At 45.5% G+C, this 21,231-nt stretch overlaps 1 protein-coding gene across 8 annotated transcripts in view; it reads right to left on the reverse strand.

Moving 5' to 3' along the window:
• Positions 1–220: 220 nt before the first annotated feature.
• Positions 221–21,231, reverse strand: part of LOC144755518 (complement component receptor 1-like protein) — a 962,117-nt gene continuing 941,106 nt past the window's right edge. For all 8 annotated transcript variants that reach the window (XM_078644512.1, XM_078644516.1, XM_078644510.1 and 5 more), the window contains one exon: positions 221–2,262. The gene's annotated coding sequence lies outside the window, so the exon portion shown is untranslated. The remainder of the gene's footprint in view (positions 2,263–21,231) is intronic.

A 21,231-nucleotide genomic window follows, 5' to 3' on the forward strand; every position in this document is an offset into this window, starting at 1 on the left:
CTGTACCGATCCCAGAATGAATAAATTGGGATAGAGTTTAATTCCCAGCCACGCATCTAAACAAAAACAAATCCCAAAGTGACAATGTTAACTAAATCCAGTAGCGTCTGGACTACATACAAACATTGCTGAACGTTTCAAATCGTGAGCTTTTATGAGAAAAGCCCTCAAATGTCTGTAAACCAAACCAAATGAAAAGATGTAGTACGAGACTTCATGATATTTTATGACCGTGCGTTTAATAGGCAACTTTATTGTAAGCATAGACGGTACACCGTTGGAATTTGTTGTATATCTATCCCAAGAGAGTCAATGGCACTCTTTTTAGCATTTTTACTAGGTATTTAAATCCTCAGCCAACAAACAAACATTATAAAATTATGGAAATCCACGATAAGTAACAGCACTTTATTATACATTATTTTTCCGTGAAAAAATTATTGGAGGGTATCAACTGAAGGTGGGAACAATAAGTTAATATTTTACACGTACATTCTTGTGTCTTGATGGTTGTTCAGCCGCAGCCTGTGCAGGTTTGAGCGGTGAGGCCGGGTTCGGGCAGGGGTGGGGTGGGGTGGGGAGGATTGAACAGACGACCACGAGGGAAAATTAAATAAAGAACTCATTTCCCTCGTTCTCGTCTGTCTAAATCCCCATCTCCCGGCCCCACCGCTCTTACTTGCAAGAGCCACGGCTGTGGTTGTTACGGTGCATTTAGGGTCACTGGCTGGGAGTTCAACCAAAGGACATATAAGAAAGTTCAGATCAACATTTTAAAAAAAGACTAGCATGCACAGGCCACAAGATGAGGCAGGCCCCGTTTTATTTAAGAAATGGGAAGCATACGAGTCTCCATGAAGCCTAGATCCATTTTTAGCAACAAACGCTCGACAAAAATATGTTAAGAATTCTTGACACGATATTTAACAATAGTTTTACGATATCGGTGTTGCACATTTATTTTCAGTGCACAGATTGGACAATGCTCAGACGCTAACTGGACTAATGAATCTGGAAGGCACACTCTGGCAGCGACGTTTTTTAATCCCAATGGAAAATAATGATACTGCTCCAGTTCAGAGGCTTTATTTTATGTTGCTTGGAATTGTATATTACACACTCTGCATTCGTGCAGCTTTCTAGCGTTGGTGAGTGCAGTGTTTTGTGTGATTTTGGTGTCGGAGAGGACTACTGTGCAGCCTTTCAACTGCTTATGGATCCCTTTGGTTTGGTAACTTGCCCTTTGGCCAGTGAACTGGAATAGCCTAAGCCTGATGTTGCTGGCTTTGTTGGAGTGTATGAGATGTTCTATCTAATATCTTTTATGGGATGTTTGTGTATAGTGTATAATGGTGTCAAATATTGTTGGTAACAATATGATAGTCTATTATTTATCATATAAGTACCATTCTTGTTTAATTAATTTACTTTAAGTTTGTGACGACAAACCAAGTGACCTATTGGTACCCGGTGGCATGCGCTCATTAAATGCAATAGGTGAGTCTTTCTCTCCTCTCTCAGCTCTTAGAAGTGGAGAACCTATTTGTGTAGATGACTCTGAAGACGAAACCATCTCTAGCAGCATCAATTTTATAGTTGGGCAGCTGAGGCATGAAGAAGAAAGCGGTTTCACCACAAACCTACAGCTCGTTAAGTAATTGTGTTGGGAAATGGTGCCTTCTTCACTCCAGCCCATTGCCATGACACTCTGCTTCACTACCTTTGCATATGTGGAGAATGGAGAGTGGAGAAGCAGATTGTTCGTTCGGAAGCAGAACGATGGATGTCACCGTACTAAAAATACGGGGGTTCTGAAAACCACAGAATTATCTGTCCAAACCCTGGATAACCTGTGTTTTTGGTTGTTCCAATTGACGCTAATAAAGCACAAGGCAATTTTGAAACTTTTTTCTTTACAAGATCATCTATTCATATTTCATTCGTGAGGTACATTTTTGGCCCACCTGTAATCTTGTTATCTCACTTATGGCCTTGTGTACGTAGTGGTATAGCACGAGGCACTTTAATCCTTACAAGGTTTACATACAACAATTCTAAATCTAGTAGTCTGATATTTATAATAAAATAGTTTGCAGGTTTGCCACAGTGGCTCATCTGTGCAAGGATCCAAGGTAACATGAACATTCCAAACAGGTACTCCTGAAATTGTCTCTTAAATATAGACCAACAATCCACTGGCGTCTTCATCTTCCGGAAAAGCAAGTGCAGCAGTGACCACTCCTTGGAATAAGGTGTCAATTCCTGGAAAAGAGCAAGAAAGATAACACAATCATTTTACACATTGTGTATGACTGTACTGTGAGCATTCAGTTAATGAAACAAGCACAAAACATTTTCTCTAGCAAAAAAGCCCTGCAAGTGAAAATGTAGAAAATTATGATTTTAAGGCAAGGTCCAGAGGTTACATTATGCATTTCCTTCTTAATTGGCAGTAGACATAAACAAAATGGCATGTATAGCATTCAAACAGAATGTACAAAAATATTGGCCATGCAGAAATCTTTATATGTTGCTGCTCCCAAACACACGTACATAGGTAAATTGAATAAATTAACAAATGTATTTTATCTTAACACAATCCATTACAAATCATAAATCCACTTGGGTCTTCAGCAGGACAACAAAGGAATAAAGCCATATGGAGACACACTAAAGAGTATAAACATGAATAGAATTACTCCTATGTGCACCAGAAAACAGATACGGACAATTCAGTGTTTGCATCAACCCCTCACCTCAACATACGAGTCTTCAAAAAAGGGGGGTGCCAGGAGGGCACAAACAGCCCAAAAATGACCTTCGGCACAATATAACTTCAGCCCACAACTGCCGTAAACAAGTGCAATGTACGAGTTACTTACCTTCGGTAACGATGTATATGGTAGAGACGTTGCCTAGCCACAGATTCCTTAACTTAGAATATCCCAAGGCGTCAGACTGGATCCGTAATGTTTTTTTTTGCAGCAGCACCTCTGCGCGCCGAGGGGTGGCGCCACATGACCACGCTCTGACGTCGTGCACGGACCTGAAGTCAGCGAGGTCATATAAGTCCTTCCCAGTGCGCTGACATCAATTTTCTATGGAGAAACTTTTCCGTGGCACAACGCGGAGCCACCAACAAACCTGTGAAAGTATGGGGACAGTGTGCGAAGGATGAAAAATCCATAAAATAAAGAAGGTGGATGGTGCAAAACACCATCATAAAAGACAGTATCAGACACTGTCTACATATAAGTGAAGAAGTAAAGGCAGAGCAAAACTCTGAGAAAGAACCCCGCAAAGCGAACCGTGGACCCTCCCTGAAGGGTGAGTAACAAGGGAAGAATATCTCAACAGACAAAGGTAGACTGTTATTACCACGTAGAACTGTGCCGGCCAACAAGGACGGAGCACAGGAAGAACAGCAATCTACTGCAAGAAGGTATGAAAAGAATGACACTTCCCCTATAGTAATGGAAGGCTGAAACACAGCCCAGTAGATCCCCAAAAAAGACGACTATGGAGGAGACAAGAGCCCTGAGTCAATGGAAAAGACTAGAGGGAGGGAAGGCAACAGGAGAAGAAGAAGAATCTCCCCATGAAGGTGAATCAAAAAGCACTGTTTTACAGGAAAGAAGACACCTGGAGGGAGGCAGCCGCATATGGCAATTCTCAAAGGGGGCGCAACAATGGGGCACCCTGGAAGAAAACCAAAGGCAACTGAAAGGAGGCTAAGTAGAGAATCCCACCTGGCAAGGTCCTCGCTGAACGGGGAGGATGGGTGGGCGTTAAGGAATCTGCAGCTAGACAACGTCTCTACCAGATACATCGTTACCGAAGGTAAGTAACTCGTACATCTGATAGAGACATCTAGCCACAGATTCCTTAACTTAGAATAGATACCACACCCATACCCTAAGAGAGAGGTGGGTCTGCGACAGAACAACAGAAATTGCCCAAAGCACTGAGCCGGTAACAGAGTGACGGACTATGGGGAAAGCTGTGGTGGAGCAGCCAGACAGCAACCCAAGTAGCTCTGAAGAGCAAAAGACAAAGGGAGACAAGGCATCACAAAACTGCCAGAATGGCGCAACACCATACCCGTATGAGATGTAGAATCAGCACTATCCATATCCCAGAACAGAAGAGAGAGTCCACAATGAAGGGAGGAAGAAGGACTACTCCCAGAGCTCAATGGTGCACCAAGTTAACACCAACCAAAGCTAGAGGACAACATGGAGAGATGTAACCAGAACCTACCAGGCTAGCCCACGCAAGGTGGGCCGGAGAGGCAGTATCCAGGAAGTGAAGGGCAAGAGGCAGGTACGGAGCAACGTCTCAGAAGTACAGGCGGGAACAAAAGACATGCCAAGTGCACACCTAGCCACAAAAGGGGCGACAGGGGCGAACAGTATCTCGCTAAAGCGGACCACAACTAAAACATGCACAGAGCAGACCGCCACAGAGACAACAAGGTGGCGTAGCAAAAATGCGCACAGGACTGCCCAACCAGGCAGCTTGAAGGCCAAAGTGAGACCTCACCCATGAGAGACAGGGACGAAGGGGGCAGCACCTGGGATGACCTGCATCAGAGGAGCTGTCCCGCAGGCACAGCAGACATAGAGGAGGGTGACACCCACATAAAAAAGACACATCCAAAGGGAGTGGCAGCAGAGGCACCTAAGGTGCCAATAGGAGCTGTGAAGAGGAACATGCATAACTGTTGAGAAGAACCTCAGATCTCCACCTCCTCCGACTGTGAGGGGAAATGCACCCCCCTCCCAGAAGAGAGGGACTGTTTAGTACATGAACTCCAAGAAAAGAGCATCCTGAAGCGGGGGACCACCACAGGGAGTGGAACGCAAGGAACCCTTATTGCTGAAGATGCAGGAAAAGGCACCGAAGTGCACTATCAACGTACTAAGAAAAGGCACCGCCATGCAGAACGAGGGCAAGCTGCAGTACAAGCACTGAATTGCTACTTGAAACAACGAGATACAGGAATAGATCTCGCAGTAGCGAAGAGAGGTGGAGGTGTATAAAAAGGAATACCCCACGGGCAATTCGTGGGGGTATGTGTGTGTATATATACACATGCATACATATATATATATATATATATATATATATATATATATATATATATATATATATATACACACACACACACACACATACATTACCTACTGGCGGTCGCCAGTAGGTATATATAGTTAGGATTTTTTCTCTATGGGATTTTTGAAAATTCTATGTCTAATAACTTTGGCGTTTGTGGACGGAATTGGCTGAAATTTTCAGGAAAATGGCACATTTTGTTTCTGAGCAGCCCCTGAAAACTTGGGGGGGGGGGGGTCGTCAAGGGGGGGCCGAGAAAAAAGGGGGGTCCCAAAACGCGTTTTTCCAATGTTAATTTCCATAGGGCGGTTGGCCTCACTTTTAGCCCGAACGGCTGAATGGATTTGCACGAAACTTGGCAAAATTGTAGGGACTGGTAGCCCGATGTGCCTTTGCTTGGTCTCAATATATGTGCTCCAGTGGATTTTGAGAAATTAACGTTCAAAAAAAGATATATATCTGTAACAGCGCTCCGGGCAGCGCTCCGCTTCGCGTACTTTTCGCGTTACGGAGCTTTGTGAAGCGAAGCTGATTGGTTCTCCGGTGTCTGTCAACATTCCAAACAGTCCGTAGCGGCCGCCATCTTGTCTCTCGGTAGGATCGAGAGACAAGAGGAGGCCAAAGCGAAGGGGCAAATGACCATAAGGGGGCATAGTAGATCCTCCCTGACCACCTAGGTTTGATGTGGAGGTTTTAAAAGGGCCCCGCGGGGCAAAAAAAAAAAAAAACATAATAATCGAACGGCTGAATGGATTTGCACGAAAGTTGGCAAAATTGTAGGGACTGGTAGCCCGATGTGCCTTTGCTAGGTCTCAATATATGTGCTCCAGTGGATTTTGAGAAATTAACGTTCAAAAAAAGATATATATCTGTAACAGCGCTCCTGGCAGCGCTCCGCTTCGCGTACTTTTCGCGTTATGGAGCTTTGCGAAGCGAAGCTGATTGGCTCTCCGGCGTCTGTAAACATTCCAAACAGTCCGTAGCGGCCGCCATCTTGTCTCTCGGTAGGATCGAGAGACAAGAGGAGGCCAAAGCGAAGGGGCAAATGACCATAAGGGGGCATAGTAGATCCTCCCTGACCCCCTAGGTTTGATGTGGAGGTTTTAAAAGGGCCTCGCGGGCCAAAAAAAAAAAGAGAAATCGTTTTTTTTGGTGTGGTGCGCCCGGTTAGCGTAACGGGAAGCGGACTGGGGAGCGTACTACAAGGAAACAAGAATGATTGACTTTTAACTTATTGTATGTTTATAGACTTTTTTTTTCTGCTGAGTGACGTCTCGGCCTATCTCCACGGGATGCAGTCCCTACCATCTCGGCGTTTAAGCCCAGGGGGACCGGTAGTGTGGGAGAGATAACGTCTGTTAACGTTCGATTCGAAGGAAATCAGGAAGTGTTGAAAACATTGTCTGCGCCATCTTGCCTTTTTTCAAATGCCACACTTTTGTCGTGCACGGCAGCCATTTTAGATGCCTTGACCAGACCCACTCTCTGCACGCTGTCGATCCTTAGCATGGCTCCCCACCCTCGCAAGCATCTCCCCCAGGCACTGGTCACCCCCGCTCTCTGTCTTATGCATGGGCAATAAACCTCCCCCCATCTGCGCTGCTCTTCCCTGAGAATCACACCCTGTGCCCGCCCGACACCTCCCTTTCGCCCTATTCACTACCGCACCCTCTGACACTCCTCTTCCTCTGTGTCCGATTGTCCAGGCCGGTCCCAGGCTATCAGCTAGCCCTGCAGATGTAGTTTATGGCCCCAGCTGTAAAGAATCACCCCTCTTCAAAGGAGTTATAGTAGATCAAGGCCCACACCCGATGAGATCCGTCACACCACACGCGTTCCTACTATCTGAAAACCATCCTGTATTGTGATTGGGGAGGGGACCGAGCCTGAAGCGGAAGATTCCAGGGATGACTCTTTGTACATCAACGTTTTTACAATTATGTGTCACATTAAAAATATATAGCACTCCAACAAAGTAGTAGGATTATAAAACTTTAATAACTTATAAATATATACAACAAAACAAAAACAGTAAAAACATTTAAACATTTTTAGGGAAAAAGAAGGAACAATGGTCAGTAGCGGTCGGTTGTGCGAATAGTCCCAAGGCAGCACAACGTCCAGATTTCTGGGCGGCACCCAGGTGATGTTGCCTGGGTGCCGCACTGATTTGGGTATCCGGCATGGGGCGTCCCGGGGGGTGGGTCGTCAGTAGCGGTCTGTTGTGCGAATAGTTCCAAGGCAGCAGAACGCGCTGAAATGTGGATGGCACCAAGGTGATGTCCAGTAAGTTGCCGCCCTCCGAATAACGGCGTGGAGCGCCCCGGGGGGGGGGGGGGGGGGGGGAGAGGCGGCGTGAACGGGCCTCCCCAGGTGGAGTCTCGTCTGCTGTAGTGGGGCGCCCCTTTACCGTTTCAGTTGCCATTCCGTCCGCTTTTGGTCCACTGTGTCAAAATCCGCCATTCAGCTGAGTTGCGCCCACTGTTGCGGTGCAGCGATAGGCGGCTGCCACAGGACTCTCAAAATGGCGGCCGGCTCTTCAGATTTGGGCGTGGTCCACTGAAATGGCCCTGGGACACCTTGGAAATCGGACGCTTGTCTGCTAGGTCTTGGACCCCATTCTCGAAAGCGTCCCCTCAGCCTTGAGGATTCTACAAAAGTCTTGGGGGCCCCGACTCCTGCAGGCTTCCGGTGGGGAGCGGCTGCCATGATTGCTTGCGGAATAACCACGACGGAGCCACGAGATGGTGGTGCTTTCATGCTGACGCCAGCTTCAGTCTGAAACATCCAGAAACAAGGTGGGGCTTTCATCGTTTGGGAAAAAAAAAAGTTTTCATCCAATGAAAAGTGTTATTTTTAGGTCATATGATCAAGCCTTCCATCATTAGGAAACCAAAAGTAAAATGAACCAATGAAAAGTTTTATAAACAAGTCACATGACCTGTTATGCGGCATAGGGTATAAAAAGCGTAGAAAATCCGTTGGCAGGTGAGGCGGCGTCAGTAGCGGACCGATGTGCGAATAGGCCGAAGGCAGCACAACGCGCCAAGATCCGGATGGCACCGATGTGGTGTCTAGCAAGTTGCCGCACTGGTGTGGCCATCCTACAATGCTGAAAGTCGGCGTGGGGCGCCCCGTTGGCCTGTGAGTTCGCGGCAGTAGCGGACCGATGTGCGAATAGGCCGAAGGCAGCACAACGCGCCAAGATCCGGATGGCACCGAGGTGGTGTCTGGCAAGTTGCCGCACTGGTGTGGCCATCCTACAATGCTGAAAGTCGGCGTGGGGCGCCCCGTTGGCCTGTGAGTTCGCATCAGTAGCGGACCGATGTGCGAATAGGCCGAAGGCAGCACAACGCGCCAAGATCCGGATGGCACCGAGGTGGTGTCTAGCAAGTTGCCGCACTGGTGTGGCCATCCTACAATGCTGAAAGTCGGCGTGGGGCGCCCCGTTGGCCTGTGAGTTCGCGTCAGTAGCGGACCGATGTGCGAATAGGGCCAAAGGCAGCGCAACAATATTTTCTGAATAGAAGACACCACAAGGCGCTGAGATGCCAAGATCCGGATGGCACCGAGGTGGTGTCTAGCAAGTTCCCGCACTGGTGTGGCCATCCTACAATGCTGAAAGTCGGCGTGGGGCGCCCCGTTGGCCTGTGAGGTGGCGTCAGTAGCGGACCGATGTGCGAATAGGGCCAAAAGCAGCGCAACAATATTTTCTGAATAGAAGACACTACAAGGCGCTGAGATTCGGTTGGCACCGAGGTGGTGTCTAGCAAGTTGCCGCACTGGTGTGGCCATCCTACAATCCTGCTCCGAATAACGGCGTGGGGGCCCGAAGGGGGGGGGGGGGGGAGGCGGCGTGAACGGGCCTTCCCAGGTGGAGGCTCGTCTGCTGTAGTGGGGCGCCCCTTTACCGTTTCAGTTGCCATTCAGCTGAGTTTCGCCCGCTCTTGATGCTACAGCGACAGGCGGCTGCAACAGGACTCTCAAAATGGCGGCCTGTTCTTTGGATTTGGGCCTGGTCCACTAAAATGGCCCTGGGACACCTTAGAACTCGGACGCTCGAATTTTTTTTCCTTTCCTCTACATGCAAAAAAAGGTAAATGCCCGGTACGTTACACGCTTCATCTGCCACGATGTACTCTCCAGAGGAACCGAAAAAAAATATAGTTATGGTAACTATACCATGCATCGTCATATGGAGAGGTGGCACCGATTAATTATAGTGCTGCATAAAAGAGAGATTTGGAGGAGAACCCCCGACCTGCCAGTACATTCATCAAAGAAGTGGCACTGACAGCATCAGAGGCAAGGGAAACGGTCCCAAATATTTAGAAGAACTTTGGAAAGATTAAAATGACATGTTTAGATTGTGGCAAATTAATTTCATGTGGACAGATGAGTGTTACTCTAATAAATACAGCATATGAACATCATCATAGTCGATGGTTGGTAGAGACATTTTGACTATATCCTGGACCTGCCACGTCCTCGCCCAAAATGGCGCCGGAATAAATGGGACTCGTAACTCCTTGTTGTGTACTGGTTGCACAACCTTGATATCACGAGATACGTATGCAGTTTTGAAGCACATGGCGGGCGGGGACGAGAATAGATTGAATATTTCGACATCCCTATTGATATTAAGTTCTGATGTGTTATTGATTACTGTACTATTGAAAGTTCGAATTAACGTCACCCATGGTACTTGCCCGCAAATGTATATCTAGATAATTTTATTGTAACTGGCCCTGTCGTATTTTAATTATAAAATGTACGTCCACCGATTCCGCAACTGTTAGACACCTTAGTTCTTGCAACCTAATGGCCCGCCCGTTACGTTCCTCTACAGTGTAAATGTCTACTCATCATATACGATTACAGTTTGCTCCGTGGCCGGCCCACGTGGTTATAGGCCCGTATTTGTATACTGACATTTTCACAATAAAGGTTTTTAAAAGAAAACATGGTAGTAGTATTTACATTGGTAAAGTTTTTAATAATAGTCACTGTTTTAGAATCAGTAAAAGGCAAGTGAAATAAAGCAGTCCAATTACATGAAGGGTAAAAGGTATAATACGCAGGAACGCAGTAAAGATAAATGATCAAGGGCTGTTGTGTTTTCTACTCCTGCAACATAAAGTGATCGATAAGAATCTCATATTCAGGCGTATCGGCGACTAAGACAGCAGGCCGACCCTCTTTTGCTCAACGGCTCCGTCATGGGACGAAGAAACGCCCTTTTTCTCGAAAAAGGAATATATTTTACTTGCAGGACAGTTGTAAATTTTCCGGGAAAGTACATTAGCCTGGAATATTATAACATATGTTTAAGAAAAAATAATGTTCGAAAGTAATAAAAAGCGTAATTTTTAGGTCATATGACCAAGCCTTTCATCATTAGAATAAGAAAAGTAAAATGAACCAATGAAAAGTTTTATTAACAAGTCACATGACCTGTTATGCTTACGTTACGCGCTGCGCCCCGGATCACTTCCGGATGCGCTAACGCGGCGCGTCATATGACGCATTACGCGACAACGGAGGTCCAGAATATAGTCAAAATGTCTCCACCAACCAGCGGTCGGAACACAACCCCTTTCAGCAGGCTAAATAGTTCTGTTAAATGACAACAGAAGGGACAGGCAACAAGAACCATCAGTCAAAGAGGGGAGGGCAAGTTCTTCTCTACCGGGTCACGTTGGGGCGCTACCGGAACTGATCGAATTGGTAGTCTACAGTGTTTCTGGATGTTTCAGACTGAAGCTGGCGTTAGCATGAGAGCACCACCATTTCGTAGCTCCGTCGTGGCCATTCCACGAGCAATCATGCTAGCCGCTCCCCAACAGAAGCTTGCGGGAGTCGGGGGCCCCCAAGACTTTTGTAGAATCTTCAAGGCTGAGGGGACGCTTTCGAGAATGGAGCCCAAGCTCTAGCAGACAAGCGTCCGAGTTCCAAGGTGTCGCAGGGCCATTTTAGTGGACCACGCCCAAATCTGAAGAGCCGGCCGCCATTTTGAGAGTCCTGTGGCAGCCGCCTATCGCTGCACCGCAAGAGCGGGAGCAACTCAACTACATGGTGAGCGAGACGCTGTAGTCGAAAGAGCGGGCGGTAAACAGCTGAATAGCGGAAGAGGCACAGTGTAGCAAAAGCGGGCGGAATGGCAACTGAAATGGTAAAGGGGCGCCCCACTACAGCGTGTCTTTAGGTGAAACGGATTGTGGGACAAGGTCAAGAAGGGAAGAGTTACCAAAAGGCAAAAAGTTCCGCTTGATCCCGGGAGCCGGCCACCTATGTCGGGGGCGATCTCAGGCCACACCAGGAGAACACGACCTGGGGAGGGGGCCGGAGCCAAGCGCCCCCTCCGAGTCCGCGCCATCACACCGTCCCTCGGGGGGCTCCGTCAAGCGGTTCAGGGTGGCACCGCATCACATTGTTTACAAATGCAGTCACGTCCTCAAACAGCCCCCACTTACTTTGAGAATAGTGAAGCTGAAGCAAGTGCAAATAGGCTTCAGACAGTGTTACAAGCACTCCTCAAAACTTTGAACCATCAGAGTGCATGAGTTTCATGCTCGATCGATTGAGCTAGCCGGATCGGGCAACAAAAAGTATAAAATAGTTATGTAAATAGTTGTTTAATAAAATGTTTTACCCTGTTACTTTGCTGGTGTGTTGTATATATTTGTAATATTTGCATAGAGTTTATCGTTATTTTGGGCGGGGTCGGTGGCGGAGCCGAGCTGTCTTGCAGACATCATGGTGTGGAGTTCAGTTCATCTCACTAGTTTCGTATTTGTCATGAGGGGTTGTTCCTAATGTTTCTATTTTAGCGAGGTCAAAAAGAGATCCCATTAGTGGCCTACTGATTTTGCTCGATTCCTTTTGTTTTTTTACACGATTTTTCGCTATCTGCAAAGACTAAACAGAGTATTGCGACTCTGTGCTTGTTTGTAAATAGAGAATGAACCAAAGAGAACCAATTCTAAAACAGTAAATGCTTGGATAACAATCAATCAAATGGAGAGAGAAGCAGGCACGACGGATTACAACGGGGGCAAAGGCCAGCGTTAACTACCCTTCACTATCTGCAAAGAGAGAGTACTCCTAATAGAAATGAGGGGGGGGGGGGCAGCATTCAAAGCAGATCAGTGTGCATAAACACGAAAATGTTTTTTCTTACCACGTACTTGACATTCGACAGCTTATGATATTTGCTATTAAAAAACCATTGAAATTCACTGAAAAAACCATAGGTTATAGACCATATATAGTTAGGAATTAGCATTTACAAAACCTTGAAAATTCACTGAAAAAACCATAGGTTATAGACCATATATAGTTAGGAATTAGCATTTAAAAAACCTTTTTTTACTCACACAAAACCATTGAAATTCCATATATAGTTAGTAGTACTAACTATATATCGCGCACCCGCAATCCACTGCTGATCATGTCACATATTACATCATTCATGACATGGTCAGTGACATCACTGATGACATCTCAAATGACATCACTGATGACATCACTGATGACATCTCAAATGACATCACTGATGACATCACTGATGACAACATCCAGTGACTGTATGTTTCTGTAAAGTTAAAATATGTCTTACATATTGAAGAATGAGTGGATGTATAAGTGTCTGGATGAAGGATTTAGTAGGTGCATGACTGACTGTATGAGTGAGTGATTAAATGTGTCTCACTGAGTGCATGGGTTAGTGACTAAACTGTCTTAATTTGTGCACCATTATGTCTGTTGTTCTGAAAACTGCTGCATGTGTTGTTCAGTAGCTATATGAGTAACTATATGGGTTATTGATTGGTTGCCCAAGTATTTGTATGGGAGACTGAGAGTGTGTATGTGTGGCTGGGAGGTGTATGACTCTCTGCATAGATGTATGGGTTCAAAAGTGCATGTGGAAACAGCTGTATGGGCGGTTGACTGTGTGCATGAGTGTATTGGTGAGTGAATAGATATCTCAGTGCTACATGTCAAAGTAAGTACATATGTAAAATACAGTACATGTGAGAGTTGACATATATAAATAACTGTGCATAAGAGCCAGTGAATGTGTGAGTGGCTGTATGGATCATTGTGAACTTGTATCCAGGATTGTATAAGTGAGTAAATATGTTTTAGTATATGTTTGAATAAGTAAGGTGTGTTTAACTGTATAGTTAAGGAAATGGAGGTGTGATTGATTCTTTGCATGACTGACTAGGTGTGTGAGTAACTCCATGGATGAGTGACAGTCTGTGAGTGTCTGTTTACACTGAGTGTATCTAAGATTATATAACAGTCTGAAGAGGTTCATCGTATTATCACATGAATGATGTCATCAGTGATGTCATCAGTGATGTCATTTGAGATGTCATCAGTGATGTCATTTGAGATGTCATCAGTGATGTCATCAGTGATGTCATTTGAGATGTCATCAGTGATGTCATCAGTGATGTCACTGACCATGTCATGAATGATGTAATATGTGACATGATCAGCAGTGGATTGCGGGTGCGCGATATATAGTTAGTACTACTAACTATATATGGAATTTCAATGGTTTTGTGTGAGTAAAAAAAGGTTTTTTTAAATGCTAATTCCTAACTATATATGGTCTATAACCTATGGTTTTTTCAGTGAATATATATATATATATACACACACACATACATATATACACACACACATACATATATATATACACACATACATACAGACACATACATACACACACACATATATATATATATATATATATATATTCACTGAAAAAACCATAGGTTATAGACCATATATAGTTAGGAATTAGCATTTACAAAACCTTGAAAATTCACTGAAAAAACCATAGGTTATAGACCATATATAGTTAGGAATTAGCATTTACAAAACCTTGAAAATTCACTGAAAAAACCATAGGTTATAGACCATATATCGTTAGGAATTAGCATTTAAAAAACCTTATTTTACTCACACAAAACCATTGAAATTCCATATATAGTTAGTTGCACTAACTATATATCGCGCACCCGCAATCCACTGCTGATGATGTCACATATTACATCATTCATGACATGGTCAGTGACATCACTGATGACATCACTGATGACATCTCAAATGACATCACTGATGACATCACTGATGACATCATCCAGTGATTATGTGTTTCTGTAAAGTTTAAATATGTTTTACATATTGAAGAATGAGTGGATGTATAAGTGTCTGAATGAAGGTTTTAGTAGGTGCGTGATTGACTGTATGAGTGAGTGATTAAATGCGTCTTACTGAATGCACGGGTTAGTGACTAAACTGTCTGAAAGTGTGCATCAGTATGTCTGTTGTTGTGCAAGCTGCTGCATGTGTTGATCAGTAGCTATATGAGTGGCTATATGGGTTATTGATTGGTTGCACAAGTATTTGTATGGGAGACTGAGTGTGTGTATGGCTGGCTGGGAGGTGTGTGACTCTGTGCAGATCAATGTGTACTTGTATCAGTGATTGTATAAGAGAGTAAGTATGTGTTAGTATATGTTTCAAAAATGTAAGGTGTTCTGTGTTTAACTGTATAGATGAGAAAATGGAAGTGTGATTGATTCTTTTCAGGACTGACTAGGTGTGTGAGTAACTCCATGGATGAGTGGCAGAGTGTGAGTGTCTGTATAGGTGTATGAGTGCATATGATAGTGTTGTAAAGATGAGTGATTGTATGTATGAATGATTGTATGGGTGAATGAGTGAATGTGTGTGTAGACATAGGAATCAGTGAGTGCGTATGTAGTAACTAGTATTGGTGTGTCAATGGTTTCAAAAATTATACTCTGTATTTAACACTGGGTGTAACGGAGGTTATATTAGAGTGTGAGGAGATGCATTGTATTATCACATGAATGATATCATCAGTGATGTGATCATTGATGTCAAATGAGATGTCATCAGTGATGTCATCAGTGATGTCATTTGAGATGTCATCAGTGATGTCATCAGTGATGTCACTGACCATGTCATGAATGATGTAATATGTGACATCATCAGCAGTGGATTGCGGGTGCGCGATATATAGTTAGTGCAACTAACTATATATGGAATTTCAATGGTTTTGTGAGAGTAAAATAAGGTTTTTTAAATGCTAATTCCTAACGATATATGGTCTATAACCTATGGTTTTTTCAGTGAATTTTCAAGGTTTTGTAAATGCTAATTCCTAACTATATATGGTCTATAACCTATGGTTTTTTTCAGTGAATTTCAATGGTTTTTTAATAGCAAATATCATAAGCTGTCGAATGTCAAGTACGTGGTAAGTAAAAACATTTTCGTGTTTATGCACACTGATCTGCTTTGAATGCTGCCCCCCCCCTCATTTCTATTAGGAGTACTCTCTCTTTGCAGATAGTGAAAGGTAGTGAACGCAGGCCTTTGCCCCCGTTGTAATACGTCGTGCCTGCTTCTCTCTCCATTTGATTGATTGTTATCCAAGCATTTACTGTTTTAGAATTGGTTCTCTTTCGTTCATTCTCTATTTACAAACTAACACAGAGTCGCAATACTCTGTTTAGTCTTTGCAGATAACGAAAAATCGTGTAAAAAAACAAAAGGAATCGAGCAAAATCAGTAGGCCACTAATGGGATCTCTTTTTGACCTCGCTAAAATAGAAACATTAGGAACAACCCCTCATGACAAATACGAAACTAGTGAGATGAACTAAACTCCACACCATGATGGCTGCAATACAGCTCGGCTCCGCCACCCACCCCGCCCAAAATAACGATAAAGAGCGGCTGCCATGATTGCTCGCGGAATGGCCACGACGGAGCTACGAAATGGTGGTGCTCTCATGCTAACCCCAGCTTCAGTCTGAAACATCCAGAAACACTGTAGACTTCCAATTCGATCAGTTCCAGGTAGCGCCCCAACGTAACCCGGTAGAGAAGAACTAGCCCTCCCCTCTTTGACTGATGGTTCTTGTTGCCTGTCCCTTCTGTTGTCATTTAACAGAACTATTTAGCCTGCTGAAAGGGGTTGTGTTCCGACCGCTGGTTGGTGGAGACATTTCGACTATATTCTGGACCTGCGTTGTCGCGTAATGCGTCATATGACGCGCCGCGTTAGCGCATCCGGAAGTGATCCGGGGCGCGACGCGCAGCGCGTAACGTAAGCATAACAGGTCATGTGACTTGTTAATAAAACTTTTCATTGGATCAGTTTACTTTTCTTATTCTAATGATGAAAGGCTTGGTCATATGACCTAAAAATTACGCTTTTTATTACTTCCGAACATTATTTTTTCTTAAACATATATGTTATAATGTTCCAGGCTAATGTACTTTCCTGGAAAATTTACAACTGTCCTGCAAGTAAAATATATTCTTTTTTCGAGAAAAAGGGCGTTTCTTCGTCCCATGACGGAGCCGTTGAGCAAAAGAGGCTCGACCTGCTGTCTTAGTTGCCGATACGCCTGAATATGAGATTCTTATCGATCACTTTATGTTGCAGGAGTAGAACACACTACAGCCCTTGACCATTTATCTTTACTGCGTTCCTGCGTATTATACCTTTTACCCTTCATGTAATTTGTCTGCTTTATTTCACTTGCCTTTTACTGATTCTAAAACAGTGACTATTATTAAAAACTTTACCAATGTAAATACTACTACCATGTTTTCTTTTAAAAACCTTTATTGTGAAAATGTCAGTATACAAATACGGGCCTATAACCACGTGCGCCGGCCACGGAGCAAACTGTAATCGTATATGATGAGGAGACATTTACACTTTAGAGGAACGTAACGGGCGGGCCATTAGGTTGCAAGAACTAAGGTGTCTAACAGTTGCGGAATCGGTGGACGTACATTTTATAATTAAAATACGACAGGGCCAGTTACAATAAAATTATCTAGATATACATTTGCGGGCAAGTACCATGGGTGACGTTAATTCGAACTTTCAATAGTACAGTAATCAATAACACATCACAACTTAATATCAATAGAGATGTCGAAATATTCAATCTATTCTCGTCCCCGCCCGCCATGTGCTTCAAAACTGCATACGTATCTCGTGATATCAAGGTTGTACAACAAGTACACAACAAGGAGTTACGAGTCCCATTTATTCCGGCGCCATTTTGGGCGAGGACGGGCAGGTCCAGGATATAGTCAAAATGTCTCTACCAACCATCGACTATCATGATGTTCATATGCTGTATTTATTAGAGTAACACTCATCTGTCCACATGAAATTAATTTGCCACAATCTAAACATGTCATTTTAATCTTTCCAAAGTTCTTCTAAATATTTGGGACCGTTTCCCTTGCCTCTGATGCTGTCAGTGCCACTTCTTTGATGAATGTACTGGCAGGTCGGGGGTTCTTCCCCAAATCTCTCTTTTATGCAGCACTATAATTAATCGGTGCCACCTCTCCATATGACGATGCATGGTATAGTTACCATAACTATATATTTTTTCGGTTCCTCTGGAGAGTACATCGTGGCAGATGAAGCGTGTAACGTACCGGGCATTTACCTTTTTTTGCATGTAGAGGAAAGGAAAAAAAATTAAAGCGTCCGAGTTCTAAGGTGTCCCAGGGCCATTTTAGTGGACCAGGCCCAAATCCAAAGAACAGGCCGCCATTTTGAGAGTCCTGTTGCAGCCGCCTGTCGCTGTAGCATCAAGAGCGGCCGAAACTCAGCTGAATGGCAACTGAAACGGTAAAGGGGCGCCCCACTACAGCAGACGAGCCTCCACCTGGGAAGGCCCGTTCACGCCCCCCCCCCCTTCGGGCACCCCACGCCGTTATTCGGAGCAGTATTGTAGGATGGCCACACCAGTGCAGCAACTTGCTAGACACCACCTCGGTGGTAACCGAATCTCAGCGCCTTGTGGTGTCTTCTAGTCAGAAAATATTGTTGCGCTGCCTTTGGCCCCATTCGCACATCGGTCCGCTACTGACGCCACCTCACAGGCCAACAGGGCGCCCCACGCCGACTTTCAGCATTGTAGGATGGCCACACCAGTACGGCAACTTGCTAGACACCACCTCGGTGCCATCCGGATCTTGGCATCTCAGCGCCTTGTGGTGTCTTCTATTTAGAAAATATTGTTGCGCGCCTTTGGCCCCATTCGCACATCGGTCCGCTACTGACGCCATCTCACAGGCCAACGGGGCGCCCCACGCCGACTTTTACCATTGTAGGATGGCCACACCAGTGCGGCAACTTACTAGACACCACCTCGGTGCCATCCGGATCTTGGCATCTCAGCGCCTTGTGGTGTTTCTATTCAGAAAATATTGTTGCGCTGCCTTTGGCCCCATTCGCACATCGGTCCGCTACTGACGCCATCTCACAGGCCAACGGGGCGCCCCACGCCGACTTTCAGCATTGTAGGATGGCCACACCAGTACGGCAACCTAGACACTACCTCGGTGCCATCCGGATCTTGGCATCTCAGCGCCTTGTGGTGTCTTCTATTCAGAAAATATTGTTGCGCTGCCTTTGGCCCCATTCGCACATCGGTCCGCTACTGACGCCATCTCACAGGCCAACGGGGCGCCCCACGCCGACTTTCAGCATTGTAGGATGGCCACACCAGTGCGGCAACTTACTAGACACCACCTCGGTGCCATCCGGATCTTGGCATCTCAGCGCCTAGTGGTGTCTTCTATTCGGAAAATATTGTTGCGCTGCCTTTGGCCCCATTCGCACATCGGTCCGCTACTGACGCCATCTCACAGGCCAACGGGGCGCCCCACGCCGACTTTCAGCATTGTAGGATGCCCACACCAGTGCGGCAACTTACTAGACACCACCTCGGTGCCATCCGGATCTTGGCGCGTTGTGCTGCCTTCGGCCTATTCGCACATCGTTCCGCTACTGACGCCGCCTCACGTGCCAACGTATTTTCTCCGCATTTTATACCCTATGCCGCATAACAGGTCATGTGACTTGTTTATAAAACTTTTCATTGGTTCATTTTACTTTTGGTTTCCTAATGATGGAAGGCTTGATCATATGACCTAAAAACAACACTTTTCATTGGATGAAAACTTTTTTTTTTCCCAAACGATGAAAGCCCCACCTTGTTTCTGGATGTTTCAGACTGAAGCTGGCGTCAGCATGAAAGCACCACCATCTCGTGGCTCCGTCGTGGTCATTCCGCGAGCAATCATGGCAGCCGCTCCCCACCAGAAGCCTGCAGGAGTCGGGGGCCCCCAAAACTTTTGTTGAATCCTCAAGGCGGAGGGGACGCTTTCGAGAATGGGCTCCAAGACCTAGCAGACAAGCGTGCGATTTCCAAGGTGTCCCAGGGCCATTTCAGTGGACCAGGCCCAAAAAGGAAAGAGCCTGCCGCCATTTTGAGAGTCCTGTGACAGCCGCCTATCGCTGCACCGCAAGAGTGGACGCAACTCAGCTGAATTGCGGCTTTTGACACAGTGGACCAAAAGCGGACGGAATGGCAACTGAAACGGTAAAGGGGCGCCCCACTACAGCAGACGAAACTCCACCTGGAGAGGCCCGTTCACGCCGCCTCCCCCCCCCCCCCCCCGGGGCGCCCCGCGCCGTTATTCGAAGGGCGGCAACTTACTGGACATCACCTTGGTGCCATCGTTCTGCTGCCTTGGAACTATTCGCACAACAGACCGCTACTGATGACCCACCCCCCGCGACGCCCCACGCCGGATACCGAAATCAGTGCGGCACCCAGGCAACATCACCTGGGTGCCGTCCAGAAATCTGGACGTTGTGCTACGTTGGGACTATTCGCACAGCCGACCGCTACTTCCTTCATTTTCCCTAAAAATGTTTAAATGTTTTTACTGTTTTTTTGTGTATATATTTATAAGTTATTAAAGTTTTATAATCTTACTACTTTGTTGGAGTGCTATATATTTTTAATGTGACACATAATTGTAAAAACTTTGATGTACAAAGAGTCATCCCTGGAATCTTCCGCTTCAGGCTCGGTCCCCTCCCCAATCACAATACAGGATGGTTTTCAGATAGTAGGAACGCGTGTGCTGTGACGGATCTCATCGGGTGTGGGCCTTGATCTACTATAACTCCTTTGAAGAGGGGTGATTCTTTACAGCTGGGGCCATAAACTACATCTGCAGGGCTAGCTGATAGCCTAGGACCGGCCTGGACAATCGGACACAGAGGAAAAGGAGTGTCAGAGGGTGCGGTAGTGAATAGGGCGTAAGGGAGGTGTCGGGCGGGCACAGGGTGTGATTCTCAGGGAAGAGCAGCGCAGATGGGGGGAGGTTTATTACCCATGCATAAGACAGAGAGCGGGGGTGACCAGTGCCTGGGGGAGATGCTTGCGAGGGTGGGGAGCCATGCTAAGGATCGACAGCGTACAGAGAGTGGGTCTGGTCAAGGCATCTAAAATGGCTGCCGTGCACGACAAAAGTGTGGCATTTGAAAAAAGGCAAGATGGCGCAGACAATGTTTTTCAAAACTTCCTGATTTCCTTCGAATCGAACGTTAACAGACGTTCGGGCATATTACCAAAGTTAAGCGATATTTATCCCTAACGATGCTTAGCAACGAATTTTTTACCGCTAAGCATCGTCAGAAATTATCGCAGATAAACCTTGCTATTATCAAAGTTTATCGGAAATGCGATGAAAAACGACCGCAATGCATTAATATCGCTGAAAAGTCAGCGATATTCATGCATTACCGAGCTAATGCTCTTAGCCATGTTATCCACCTCCCATTGGATAACATGGCTAAGAACTGCTCAGGGCAGGTGTTACTTTTTGGAGATATTCGCGCTTAGCGCGAATATCTCCAAAAGTTGGTAATAGGAGATAGAGATGTTAGCGACTGTTTCCAGTCGCTAACATCTTGGCATGCCCACTTTGCATGTCATTAGTGATAAATATCACTGACATGCAAAGTGGAGCCCAAGATGGTCGCTATCTCCTACTAGCGGTCGCTAACTGGTGTTAGCAACAGCTAGGTAATACAGAGATAATTTTATCTCCGCGAAGCGGAGCGCTGTTACAGATATATATCTTTTTTTGAACGTTAATTTCTCAAAATCCACTGGAGCACATATATTGAGACCTAGCAAAGGCACATCGGGCTACCAGTCCCTACAATTT

Source organism: Lissotriton helveticus, chromosome 5_1 (genome assembly GCF_964261635.1).
Source record: "Lissotriton helveticus chromosome 5_1, aLisHel1.1, whole genome shotgun sequence".
In the NCBI taxonomy this organism is placed as follows: Eukaryota; Metazoa; Chordata; class Amphibia; order Caudata; family Salamandridae; genus Lissotriton; species Lissotriton helveticus.